We start from the raw sequence: 14,624 nt of genomic DNA, 5'->3' as shown, positions 1-14,624 counted from the left end.
GTTTAATTCCTGCAAATCCAACTCCCAATTCCCTTTACAATTCAAGCCATTTACGTTTCTTGCACTTTAAGATTCTGCAATTTACATTTCTTGCGTTCTAAGTTTCTGCCATTTAATTTCTTACTCTTTAAGATTCAGCACTTTAAATTCCAGTTCTCTTTAATTTCATGCAATTCATTCATTTCTTTTACTTTCTATGCAATTTAAATTCTGCAAATCACAAAACTCTCAACCAATTCTTGATTCGCTTGACTAAATCAACCACTAAACTAAAATTGCTCAATCCTTCAATCCCTGTGGGATCGACCTCACTCCCGTGAGTTATTATTACTTGATGTGACCCGGTGCACTTGCCGGTTAGATTTGGGTGTTTTGGAGAAATTCGTTTCTCTACGAAAATATCCCATCAAGTTTTTGGCGCCGTTGCCGGGGATTGATTAGATTGACAATGATTAAGTAAGGTGGTGATCTTGATCAAGCACTTTTTCTTTATTTTTCTCTAATTTTGACTAACCCACTAACTGTTTGAATTTTTGCTTAAGCTAACTAAAACTTCATTCCAGCAGTAGATTGAAGTGTCACTGGTTTGTGTGTTTCTTATGTTCTGCTTGTATGTCGGGTACAAGAAGAAATACACCTATCTTTCATGAACAAGACGAAAGAACTCTTAGAAGGTTAAGAAGAGCTGAAAGAGGGAAAAATATTGTTGGAGAAGAGGAATCAGCAGAAGAATTCCAAGATATGGAGGAACATTCAACCAATCCACCAGGTAGAGCAGACAACAACAATAACAATCCACCCCAGAGGAGAGTTTTAGCTTCCTATACTTTTGCAAATCCTAGACATTGTGGAAGTAGCATCTTAACTCCAAATGTCAATGCAAATAATTTTGAATTAAAGCCACAACTCATCACTTTGGTTCAAAACAATTGCTCTTTTGGTGGAGGACCACTTGAAGATCCGAACCAACACCTATCCACCTTCTTGAGGATTTGTAACACTGTTAAAACTAATGGTGTGCCTCCTGACAGCTACAAGCTATTGCTATTCCCATTTTCTCTCAGAGACAAGGCCACTCAATGGTTGGAATCCTTTCCAAGAGACAGCATCAACAATTGGGATGATCTGGTAACCAAGTTCCTTGCCATATTTTACCCACCTCAAAGGATCATAAGGTTGAAGACTGAGGTACAAACATTTACACAAATGGAGGCTGAACCCATCCATGAGGCATGGGAGAGATACAAGGCTCTAATCAGGAAATGTCCTCCTGAAATGTTCACTGAGTGGGATAAGCTGCAGAATTTCTATGAGGGCTTAACATTGAAATCTCAAGAAGCTTTGGATCATTCAGCTGGAGGTTCCTTGCAACTCATGAAAACTGCAGAGGAAGCTCAAAATCTCATTGATATGGTGGCTAACAACCAATATTTCTTTGCTCATCAAAGAAACTTCCAACCATCACAAAGAAGAGGAGTAATGGAGCTAGAAGGAGTGGACTCAATCTTGGCTCAAAACAAGATGATGCAGCAGCAAATTCAACAACAATTTGAGCAAATGGCCAAGAGGATTGATAGTCTCCAAGTTGCAGCAGTTAACACTAGCCAACCATCAACCACATGGGGACAAAATGAAGAAACTCAAGAAGAACAACAACAAGAGCAAGTACAGTATATGCACAACCAAGGACCAAATAAAGTGTATGGTGATACATACAATCCATCCTGGAAGAACCACCCAAACCTCAGATGGGGAGATAATAATACCCAAAACCAACAACCATGGCAGAGGAACTCAAACCAAAACAACCCAAGAAGCAACCAAAACCACAACCAGTAGCAGACTAACCAAAACCCCTACAGAAAACCTCAAAACAACTACCCCAACCCCAACCAGTACCAATCTAATAACCAACCCACTAACCAAAATGCCTACTATCCACCACCCACATCTCATAACCCACCTCAAGTATCACCTGAAGCCCAAAGAATCACTAACTTGGAGGCCATGATAGACAAAATGTTGAAATACTAGGAAATGACAACCAAGAATCATGAAGCCTCCCTGAAGAGTCTAGAGAGGCAGATGGGGCAAATCTCCAAACAGATTTCTGTTGAGAGACCTTCAAGCTCACTGCCGAGTGACACAATCCCAAATCCTAAGGAAGAATGCAAGGCGATACAATTAAGGAGTGGGAGAACATTGATGAGCAATAATGACACTATAAAGAAGCAAGCAGAGAGCAGTAAAAGTGCAATAGAAGATGAAGAGCAAACAAAGGCAGATGAAGCCAAGGATCAAGTTGTGATGCCAAGCAAGAGAATTGAGAAACTCAAAGAGAAAGACAACCAGCCACACGGTTCAACAGAAGTGACTTAGGGACAGCAGCAAATAGGAAAGAGCATCACACCTCCACTGTCATATCCCCAGAGGTTCAACAAAGAAACCAGGGACCAGCATTTTCACAAGTTCCTTGAAACTTTCAAAAAGTTGGAAATCAATATTCCTTTTGCTGAAGCACTTGAGCAAATGCCTCTGTATGCCAAATTTTTTAAGGAGCTTATCAACAAGAAAAGAAGTTGGGATGAGAAGGAAACCATACTGCTCACTGAGGAATGCAGGGCTTTGATTCAAAAAGGGTTTCCCCCTAAGCTTGAAGATCCAGGGAGCTTTTTGCTACCTTGCACCATTGGGGAATTAACCATCACTAAAGCAATGTGCGATCTAGGAGCAAGTATCAACTTAATACCATCCTCCTTGGTAAAAAAGCTGCATATAGAGGAAGTTAAACCAGTACAGATATCTCTAGAGCTAGTAGATAAGTCAACAGTATACCCAAGGGGTATGATTGAAAACCTTCTGGTCAAGGTGGACAATTTTATATACCCTGCAGATTTTATGGTTCTAGATTCAGAAGGGGATGATGGTGACTCTATTATTCTGGGAAGGCCATTCTTGGCCACTGCTAGAGCTATTATAGACATAGAGGAAGGAGAATTAACTCTTAGAATGCATGATAAGAGTGTCACTCTGAAGGTGTTACCAGAAGCACAGTTTGGTAATGAGAAGAAAAACTATATGGAACTTGACAAGGAAGAATCACAGTTAAAGGAAGAAAGCAACAAGGCGATTCACAACAACATCCCAAGGCAAAAGATTGTGCAAACTGATGAAGAAGTCCAAGAGAATATTGGAGTATTAGCCACTGAAAGGATGAAAGATCCCCAAGGTAAGCCTACGGCCAGAAAAGAAAGGTCAACGAAAGAAAGGATGAAACACAGAAACAAAACAAAAAGGGGTTGAAAGAATAGGAAGATTCCAACAGAGGGGCTTTCCAAAGGTGATAAAGTGCAATTGATTTATCAACAACTAGGATCAAGCCAACAGACTGATGATTACTACATTGTCAGCAAGATACTCTCATTAGAACATGCTGAAATTGAGCACCAGAGAACAAAGAGGAGAATCACAGTCAGGGGAGACAAGTTGAGGAACTACAATCATCAACCACCATAAAAGGAAAGCCCCAATGTCAAGCTAATGACAATAAAGAAGCGCTTGTTGATGCGCATAAACTTGTTATGCTACGATTTAGGAAATTGCACGATCGGCAAAATTCCTTCCGGCAAGTGCACCGGTTATCGTCAAGTAAAAACTCACAATAGAGTGAGGTCGAATCCCACAAGGATTGGTTGAGTGAGCAATTCGGATTAGAAGTGTGTTCTAGTTGAGCGGAATCAAGATTGAGATGAGAATTGCGGAATGTAAAATTGGCGGGAAAAGTAAATGACAAGAAATTGAAATGGCGGAATCTTAAATTGCATGAATTAAAGAGCATAAACTAAATTGCTGAAATTAAAAGGGAATGGGGGTGATTGCATGAATTGAGTTGCAGAATGTAAAGAGAAGATGGAAATCAGAATTGGGGGATTCATTGGGTTATAGGAGATATTGAGATCTCCGAATCAAAACATGTTTATCTCTTCCTCAAGCAATGCGTTCATTGAATTTTGCTTGGCAATCTTATATGATTGGATCCCAATCCCTTGGCTCACCAATTCTCTCAAAAAATGAACAAATTCCCAATCCCTTGGTTTAAATGTTCATAAGAAGAGATGATGCTCGATCACTGATTATACCACACAGTTTCATGAACCACAATTTGGTAGGATTACATGTCACAATATCCATCCAAACCCCAATCCAATTCACTGTGAGAAAGCTTCTCTAGCATGAATCCTCCATTCCTTTCCCAAGGTTCCGAAGGATTCCAATTTTGGGTAGTTTCTTTCCCAAGACAACTACCCAATGGAATTAGAACGAGAAGCTTTCTAACAAAATTCAAGAGAAAAGATTGAAGAAGAAGATAAACTATTATTGATTCATTGAATTACAATAGAGCTCCCTAACCCAATGAAAGGGGGTTTAGTGAGTCATAGCTCTGAATTCAATTACAAAGAAACGAAAACTAGCTGAATGCAAAAGTAAAAGTTCCAAAAGTCCCCTCTAACTTAAATTCTATCCTATTTATACACTTTCTATATTGAGCTTCTGTTGTGTTTCTTGGGCTTTGAGGCCTCTCCCTGCTTTCCTTTTGCTTTGGGTTTATGATCCATAATCTTGATGAGGCTGCTGATCCAAATTCTGTAACATTCATTGAGCCAACTTAGTGATAATCAAATAATGGCACATGACTCAATAAATTGAAAGTTCAGACTCATCAATCCTTCAGGCCCAATCCCATAAACCATGATATTCAATTGGGTTTCATACCAGAATAAGTTTAAGATAATGTTTGTGCTCAAATACTAACTTAAACCACAATATTTTTGGTCCAGAAACCTTTTCCAAGAGTGGCGTTTAAGTTGCAGTTTAAGCTTAAACTGCAGCTTAAACGCCAGACACTTCCAGTGAGGCCTTTTGTAGAAGCACGTTTAAGCTTCAGTTTAAGGTTAAACTGAAGCTTAAACGTGGAAATGGAAGAAGGCAGCCCTGGAGAGTCATGGAGTCGAACACGTTTAAGCTTCTGTTTAAGGTTAAACTGAAGCTTAAACGTGGATATAGGGAGGGCAGCCCTGGAGGTCGAACACGTTTAACCTCCAGTTTAAGGTTAAACTGGAGGTTAAACGTGGAAATGGAAGGAGGCATCCTGGAGGTCGAACACGTTTAACCTCCAGTTTAAGGTTAAACTGGAGGTTAAACGTGGAAGCTTAGAAGAGTAGCCCTGGAGGTGTCGAACACGTTTAAGCTCCAGTTTAAGGTCAAACTGGAGCTTAAACGTGGAAATGGAGAGAGCAACCCTGGAGGAGAGTTCTTGGTCGAACACGTTTAAGCTCCAGTTTGAGGTCAAACTAGAGCTTAAACGTGGAAATGGCTCCCTGGTGCTTTTCCCATTCTGGCGTTTAACCTCCAGTTTAAGGTTAAACTGGAGGTTAAACGTGGAACTCCTTCCTGAGTGGCATTATCATTCTGGCGTTTAACCTCCAGTTTGAGGTCAAACTGGAGGTTAAACGTGGAATGCTTCTTTGGTGAGACTTTTCATTCTGGCGTTTAACCTCCAGTTTAAGGTTAAACTGGAGGTTAAACTTCAATTCCAGCATTCCTTAGCCTTCATGATTCTGGCGTTTAAGCTCCAGTTTAGGCTTAAACTGGAACTTAAACTCCACATGTGATATTCAAGCTTCCTTTATTGATTTTGTTGCTTCCTTGCTTAGCCTCTTCTTCCCTGAAATCATCCAAACAAATGCATCAAAGTCTTGCAAAATTTCATGAGAAATCTTCCATTCATAGCATTCAAGTAATATAACTAAAACTCATGGAATTTGCATCAGAATCATATTGTTTGGATGGTTCATTGCTTTGTTCTTCATTTAACCATTTTTGGTTACTTTAAGCTCAAGAAAATGCATAAAACAACTAAAACTAACAGAAAAATGCTAGTGAAACTAGCCTAAGATGCCTTGGCATCACAACACCAAACTTAATACTTGCTTGTCCCTAAGCAAGTCCTGAGTTATTTGAGAAGAAAGTATGAAACAGAAAGCAATTACATTGGCTATATTAGCAAGCATTTGAAGTTCATCAGAAGGGTTTTATGCAGAAAGTTGCAGCATCACTTTTTCATACTTATCAGGTAAGATTATCACTTTTTCATTGCATCCATCAAACACTGCTATGGCCTCTTGTTATTCTTATGTCTTTGGCACTTTTCTCTTCTTTGTTTTTCTTTTCTTTTTCTTAGAGCTACTTTGCTCCTTGTTTGCTTAGTGTCATGTGTTGCACAGGCCTTTGGCATTTTCTTTTTCTTATCAGTGCACTACACATATCCACTTTAGGCATTTTAGTTCACATTTCTTCTTGAGACATTGGTGCCCAGCACCTCTTTGTGTGACTAAATGTTTTGTATTTAGGTTGCTCTTGATAATGGACTTTTGGTTGATAATCCCGGGTTAGTTAACCCAAGTTACCGAGTGTTGAAACACTCCTCAGAACCTATTCATCCAAGCATATCCTTAATACATAAACACCACAGGCATTTGTCTCAGAAGTTCAAACCATTGGTGCCTAGCTTATTTTCTCAATTTTTCTGCTTTTTGGTTGCCTTTTTCAGTGGCTTTTTCTTCTTCTTTTTCTTTCTTTTTCATGGCCAAAGACATTTATTCATCAAGATCCATAGACAGTTTTCAATTTCTACACAAAGAATGATAATTCTACACTCTAATTCCAGTGATCTGACTAAACAATCAAGCATGCATACCACCACTTAATTCTACTTGATTTGTCACTAATTTAGCCAAGTTACTTTTGTTCAAACTTTTCTTTTATTTTTGGAAACAGAACAAGCATGGCAAGCACTTGTTTAAGAAGGTGAAGTTATATCCAAACATCTAGGCATTCACTTTATTCAAAGCAATAAACAGACACTCATACTAAAAAAAAAAAAAAAAAAAAACTCCACATAACACTTAAATGACTTATGATGAAAGAAAGCTCATAAAGACAATCCACCAATGATCATTTGATTATTAAGGAACGAGACCACCTCTTATTTATTGCTTGGTTCTTCTTACTTCTTGGGATCCTGCTTCTTCTTGCTTCCTGCCTCTTTTTGACCACTTGTGCTTCCTTTGTCTTTTCTTATGAGCTTTTTCCAGAATCCATCCTTTTTCATCGTTTCTTCCACTCCTTTTTCAAGGGTCATTGCCTTGTTTATTTCTCCTTCTTTCCTCCCTTTGAAATACTCATCAAAAGCTGGGAATGCTGGGTCCATCTTGTGTAGATGTTCCCCTATGTAGTTAAGCTTGATTTGCGAACTGATGTTGTAATCAGCTTGGACTGAGTATCTTGCATTCTGTAAAGTGGTGGCTTCCTTGATTGCCAAGACATTGGCATCTTGGTGTTGGCATATGTGGCTGAAGGATTCCTGTAAGTGTAAATTCTGTTCCCTTTGCAGATCGAAGAATCTTGATTCAAAGTTCCTTTGCATATCCATCATTTTTAGGTGAAAGTCCTCTTGTCTCTCCTGAGACCTCATGTATTGTTGAGACATTCCTTCCATGATTTCCTGCATTCTGCTCATATCCATGGGGTCTCTGGGAATTCGTTGTCTTCTTTCTGGAATTGCTTGCTCTTCTTGCTCTTCTTCTCTGTCTTCTCCTTCCTGTCCTTCTTGTTCTGCTTCTTGCTCGGCTTCCACTTGTTGCCCTTCTTCATTTCTTCTTCTTGTATGTCTTGGAGGAGTTGGGCCAAGAGTCATTCTGTACGCAGTTATGGCCAATCCAGGATACAGCCAATTAGGTTTTTCATCCTCAAGTGGTACTTGGGCATCGATGCATAGTCTAATGATAGTGCTAGGGAAGTGGAGCCAGGATTCAGGGTCACTTTTCTCACTAAACTCTTGTATCTGTTCAGCAATGAGTTTATGAACTTTGATCTCCCCTCCCACCATAATGCAATGTAGCAAGATGGCTCTTTTAGGGACTATTTCTGAAGAGTTTGCAGTGGGTAGGATGGATCTCCTAACTATTGCATACCACCCTTTAGCTTCAGGTGTTAGGTCTCCCCTTCTCAAGACTCTTGGAGCCCCTCTTGTTTTTCTCACCCATTCAGCTCTGATGGCACAAAGGTCTTCAGCAATAGTTGCATAGTCAGGTTCTCCTATCATCCTTTCTTCATAACTTGCTTGGCTGAAATGTATGTTTTTCAGGCCAAGGGTTTTCATGATTGCTTTGGGACTGAAGTCAACTTCCACCCCTCTCACATAGCTTTTGTATGTGGGTTTCTTGGTTGGATCCTCCCTTACTGCATTTGCATAAAACTCTTTCACCAAGTTGATGTTGATTTTAGTGATTGGCTTAGTCAGGAGCTCCCACTTCCTCTTTTTGATCTTTTCCCAAACACCTGGGAACTCATCCTTTTCAAGGTCAAAGGGAACCTCAGCTAGTACCGTTTTAGGTCTCATCCATTCGGCTTGAATCTCATGGAAAACTGATCTGTATCTCCATGCATCGAATTCCCTGTTTTCCTCCATTGGCTGCTTGTCTTTTCTCCTTTTGTGGCTAGATGAAGCTGCCATTGGTTCTTTAGTTTTGGTAAGTGACAAGCTAAAGTTGACAAGGTGAAGCAAGAAGTGTTGTTGGAAGTGTGGGGAGGTTGTTTTCGGCAAGAGATAGTTTATGCTATGATGAAGGAAATGTGCATGAAGGAGATTTGGTGGTGTTGAACTTGTTCCCCAAGTGGTTCTTTATAGTGCCCGTAAGTGCAAAATGGACGGCTAGGGTGATTTGTGAAGGGTGGCTTGATGGTAAATATATGAATTAGGGAGAAGGACGAATTGCTTTTCATTTTCTTGGAAGTATTCTGGGTGCATTAGGTTGTACATGTAGCTATCCTTTCTTGCAGAACTTCCTTTTCCCATGTGTTAGTTTCAAAGACTTGTGAATTTTCTTTTTGACCAAGCATCGTACCTCCCTTTGTCTTTTTCCTCCATTTTGTCTTTTCTTTTGTACCTGCACAAACAAACAAGTTTGCTATCATTTTTCGGTCCATGTGAATTATGAATAGTACTTGCACATGTAAATCAATGATTGTCTTTATGAGCTTATAGCCGTGACTTCTACATGTATGCACACTTATTATTTGGACACCAAACTTAGTGTTTGGTCAAGTCTCCTGATGACATGAAATCCATATTGGTTGTCCTTAATGAATGTGCTTAATTCTAATAAATCATAGTCACCTTGGCTCTTTGATTCTAAACAAATTTACTACCCTAAGTAATTAAAACCAAAGCATTAAAACATGCGAATGGTATACTTGTCATGAATTTCGAAATCCAGAGGAACTTCGTGCTTTTCATGAACCGTGTTCAAAGAGGAACACCAAACTTAATCTTTGGTTGTGCACTAAAAATTGAATGCATTTTGAATAAAATTTAGGGTGCCTTCAGGCACACCAAACTTAGAGGCAAATTGCATTTTACATGCAATGTTTAGTGCACTCTTTCAGCAGTTGTCCTGAGGATTCAAGTTCATGCATAAGAAACCATGCTTTATTAAATGCACAACAAAACAAAAAAATAAGGATATTAAACATGGGTTGCCTCCCATGAAGCGCTTCTTTAACGTCACTAGCTTGACGGTTGTCCCTTGTTAGGGTGGATTGTAGTGCTTGACGTCTTCTCCTCTCACTATGAAAACGTCCCCACTTGATTCATTCATGACCTCTAAATGTTCCATAGAAAGAACTTTCCTGATTGTGAACACTTGAGGGAGCTGGGAAGGAATGGTTTTGAGGCCAGGTGGGATTGGCAGATAATGACTTGATATCACGTTATCTCCCGGAGAAAAACCTTCAGTGGGAATTTTCTTGTTTCTCTACCCTCTTGGCAATCTCCCTATCACTCTTCCCTTTCTCTTGAGGATTTCTTCATTGACCCTTATGTCAGGAGGATCCTTCTGATCTGTTTCCACTGATTCTTGTGGCTTTAACTCTTGCAACTCTTGTTTGCCTTCCAAGGACTGTTTTAGAGTTTCAGCTGCTGGATTACTTTCCTCCAAACACAGATGACTACTATCATCCTTAGGCTTTTCAGGTTCTGGTTCAGGTTCAGATGCAGGTTTGAAAACTTTGAAAATGAGCTGTTCATCATGTATTCTCAGAATTAGCTCTCCTTGTTCTACATCTATGAGCGCTCTAGTAGTGGCTAGAAATGGTCTGTCCAGAATGATAGGGTGTAAGTAGCTTTCCTCCATGTCCACAATGACAAAGTCTGTGGGGAAGTAATAATCCCCCACTTTCACCAGCACATTTTCAACTACCCCTTCAGCTTGCTTCTGAGTTTTGTCAGCCAGTTGTATGATTACATCAGTGGATCTCACCTCATTCAGTTGTAGCCTCTTCATAAGAGTTAGAGGCATCACATTTATGTTAGCTCCTAGATCACAGAATCCTCTGTCAATTTTTGTTTCCCCTATGATGCAAGGGATATGAAAACTTCCTGGGTCCGTTTTCTTAGAGAGTGTGTCCTTCTTGATGAGAGCACTGCATTCTTTGTTCATTGTTACCGTTTGTCCTCCCTTCAAAACTCTTTTCTTGCTTAACAATTCCTTTAAATACTTGATGTGTGTAGGCATTTGATGGAGAATCTCAAGAAAGGGTATATTGACATGGAGAGAGTTAAATGTCTCTAAAAACCTTGAATAGGTTTTCTCTTTTTCACCTCCTCCTAACCTCTGAGGAAATGGTGCTTTTGGTTGGTATATTTCCAGCATGCCTTTTTGCAGTTCCTTGGCTTGCTCAGTTCCACTTTCCTGCTTGACTTCTTCCACACCTTCCTTCAAGATTTCTGGCTCCTGCTCTGAGGGCCTGATTCCTTCTTCTTCTGAAACTTCCTTCAATATGGTGATGGCCTTGCATTCTTCCCATCTCACTCTCTTTTGTTCCCCTTTAGGATTCTTTTCTGTGTCACTAGGGAACACTGCAGTTGATTTGACGGCCTGTTGAGATAGCTCTCCTACTTGAGACTCCATCCTCTTGAGTTTTTCACCATGGTTTCTTAAGGTAGCTCTCACATCATCCCTGAAGCTTTTCAATTCAGTTATGTCTTGACTCATGGTTGCCATCATTCCTTCTATCCGGTTTAATTGATCTTGAAATTGTTGGTTCGGATTAGGTTGGGTAGGTTGATTATTTTGGCCATGATATGATGGTTGGGGGTAAGTGTTTTGTGTGGCTTGGTATGATCTTTGGTTGGAGTTTTGGTATGTGGAATTGTTATGTTGGTTGTGGTTGTAAGGTTTGTGGTTTTGTGGTTGGGCTTGTTGGTTCCCCCACCCAAAGTTTGGGTGATTTTTCCATCCTGGGTTGTAAGTGTTGGAGTGTGGATCATATGATTGCCTTTGTTGGTTTCCCACATAGTTGGCCTCTTCCCAATCACCTCCTTCAATGCTTACTTCCTCTTGATCTTGTGTGTGTATTGCAGCCACTTGCTTTGTTTCTAATTGCCTGGTAAGCTCTGCTAGTTGCTTGGCAAACACCTTGTTTTGGGCTAGAATTGTATCAACATGGTTCGGCTCCATGGCTCCCTTAGTGTTGTGCCTTTCTGATGCATAGTAGTACTCATTCTCAGCCACTGTCTCAATCACCTCAATGGCCTCTTCCACAGTATTTTTCCTGTTCAATGAACCTCCTGATGAATGGTCTACAGCCTTCCTTGATTCATAAGAGAGTCAATCATAGAAAATATGCAATTGCACCCAATCATGGAACATGTCTGGTGGGCATTTCCTTGTCAAGTCCTTGAATCTCTCCCATGCCTCGTAGAGAGTTTCACCATCTTGTTGTCTAAAAGTTTGAACCTCAGATCGAAGCCTATTGACCTTTTGTGGGGGGTAGAAACGTGCCAGAAACTTGCTTTCCACCTCATCCCATGTTGTTAGACTCCCCCTTGGGAATGATTCCAGCCACTTAGCTGCCTTGTCCCTAAGTGAAAATGGGAACAAAAGCAGTTTATATGCATCTTCCTGGACTCCATTGGACTTCACAGTGTCACAAATTCTCAGGAATTTTGTGAGATGTTGGTTGGGATCTTCATTAGCACTTCCACCAAATGAACAATGATTCTCCACCAGTGATATTAGTTGTGGTTTGAGCTCGAAATTGTTGGCCTGAATGGGTGGTTTCTGAATGCTACTACCACAATTCCCAGAGGTTGGGTTTATGTATGAACTAAGAACCCTCCTCTCAGGAATGGCATTGTTTCCATCAGCTCTCTCATGGTTGTGAACTTCTCTATCCATGTTGAGATCTAAAGCTTCCTCAAAATTGTCCTCAGATTCTCCTTCAGATTCCTTTTCTCCCACTACTCTCTTCCCTCTTGCTTCCCTTCTCAGTCTATGAAGGGTCCTCTCTGGTTCGGTATATGGAGGAGTTGATGTCTCTCCTCTCCTACCTGTCATACAAGAACACAGCACAGGCACAAACAAGTGAAATACTCTTGGTTAATGGAAGAGTATGGTTAGAGCAATTGAGGAATTAATTCAAACAGTTAGTGAGTCAGTGAGTTAGTTGCTTGAATTTAAAGGCATAAAGAAAGAAAGCATGTAACAGAGTGCAGAAATTAAAATTCAACAAGTAACTTGTACTGAATTAATCAAAACAAGAGAAATTGCTCAATCTAGTTAGCTTCCAATTGGAGAATTGTCAATCGAAAACCAATCCCCGGCAACGGCGCCATAAACTTGATGCGCATAAACATGTTATGCTACGATTTAGGAAATTGCACGATCGGCAAAATTCCTTCCGGCAAGTGCACCGGTTATCGTCAAGTAAAAACTCACAATAGAGTGAGGTCGAATCCCACAAGGATTGGTTGAGTGAGCAATTCGGATTAGAAGTGTGTTCTAGTTGAGCGGAATCAAGATTGAGATGAGAATTGCGGAATGTAAAATTGGCGGGAAAAGTAAATGACAAGAAATTGAAATAGCGGAATCTTAAATTGCATGAATTAAAGAGCAGAAACTAAATTGCTGAAATTAAAAGGGAATGGGGGTGATTGCATGAATTGAGTTGCAGAATGTAAAGAGAAGATGGAAATCAGAATTGGGGGATTCATTGGGTTATAGGAGATATTGAGATCTCCGAATCAAAACATGTTTATCTCTTCCTCAAGCAATGCGTTCATTGAATTTTGCTTGGCAATCTTATATGATTGGATCCCAATCCCTTGGCTCACCAATTCTCTCAAAAAATGAACAAATTCCCAATCCCTTGGTTTAAATGTTCATAAGAAGAGATGATGCTCGATCACTGATTATACCACACAGTTTCATGAACCACAATTTGGTAGGATTACATGTCACAATATCCATCCAAACCCCAATCCAATTCACTGTGAGAAAGCTTCTCTAGCATGAATCCTCCATTCCTTTCCCAAGGTTCCGAAGGATTCCAATTATGGGTAGTTTCTTTCCCAAGACAACTACCCAATGGAATTAGAACGAGAAGCTTTCTAACAAAATTCAAGAGAAAAGATTGAAGAAGAAGATAAACTATTATTGATTCATTGAATTACAATAGAGCTCCCTAACCCAATGAAAGGGGGTTTAGTGAGTCATAGCTCTGAATTCAATTACAAAGAAACGAAAACTAGCTGAATGCAAAAGTAAAAGTTCCAAAAGTCCCCTCTAACTTAAATTCTATCCTATTTATACACTTTCTATATTGAGCTTCTGTTGTGTTTCTTGGGCTTTGAGGCCTCTCCCTGCTTTCCTTTTGCTTTGGGTTTATGATCCATAATCTTGATGAGGCTGCTGATCCAAATTCTGTAACATTCATTGAGCCAACTTAGTGATAATCAAATAATGGCACATGACTCAATAAATTGAAAGTTCAGACTCATCAATCCTTCAGGCCCAATCCCATAAACCATGATATTCAATTGGGTTTCATACCAGAATAAGTTTAAGATAATGTTTGTGCTCAAATACTAACTTAAACCACAATATTTTTGGTCCAGAAACCTTTTCCAAGAGTGGCGTTTAAGTTGCAGTTTAAGCTTAAATTGCAGCTTAAACGCCAGACACTTCCAGTGAGGCCTTTTGTAGAAGCACGTTTAAGCTTCAGTTTAAGGTTAAACTGAAGCTTAAACGTGGAAATGGAAGAAGGCAGCCCTGGAGAGTCATGGAGTCGAACACGTTTAAGCTTCAGTTTAAGGTTAAACTGAAGCTTAAACGTGGATATAGGGAGGGCAGCCCTGGAGGTCGAACACGTTTAACCTCCAGTTTAAGGTTAAACTGGAGGTTAAACGTGGAAATGGAAGGAGGCATCCTGGAGGTCGAACACGTTTAACCTCCAGTTTAAGGTTAAACTGGAGGTTAAACGTGGAAGCTTAGAAGAGTAGCCCTGGAGGTGTCGAACACGTTTAAGCTCCAGTTTGAGGTCAAACTGGAGCTTAAACGTGGAAATGGAGAGAGCAACCCTGGAGGAGAGTTCTTGGTCGAACACGTTTAAGCTCCAGTTTGAGGTCAAACTGGAGCTTAAATGTGGAAATGGCTCCCTGGTGCTTTTTCCATTCTGGCGTTTAACCTCCAGTTTAAGGTTAAACTGGAGGTTAAACGTGGAAC

General features: G+C 40.1%; 1 non-coding gene and 1 pseudogene across 1 annotated transcript; both read left to right on the top strand.

The window, feature by feature from the left end:
• The first annotated feature begins 1,197 nt into the window (after positions 1–1,197).
• Positions 1,198–3,516, top strand: LOC148564910 (uncharacterized; annotated as a pseudogene).
• Positions 3,517–11,769: 8,253 nt separating this feature from the next.
• LOC148564909 (small nucleolar RNA R71) lies at positions 11,770–11,873 on the top strand. Its single transcript, XR_015884799.1, has one exon. It is a non-coding gene; the product is annotated as a small nucleolar RNA R71 (small nucleolar RNA).
• The last annotated feature ends 2,751 nt before the right edge of the window (positions 11,874–14,624 follow it).

This window comes from Arachis ipaensis, chromosome B5, assembly GCF_059453495.1.
Source record: "Arachis ipaensis isolate K30076 ecotype BB chromosome B5, ASM5945349v1, whole genome shotgun sequence".
In the NCBI taxonomy this organism is placed as follows: Eukaryota; Viridiplantae; Streptophyta; class Magnoliopsida; order Fabales; family Fabaceae; genus Arachis; species Arachis ipaensis.
The sequence above is the reverse complement of the archived record's forward strand: the minus strand, read 5'-3'. Positions and strand labels throughout refer to the sequence as shown.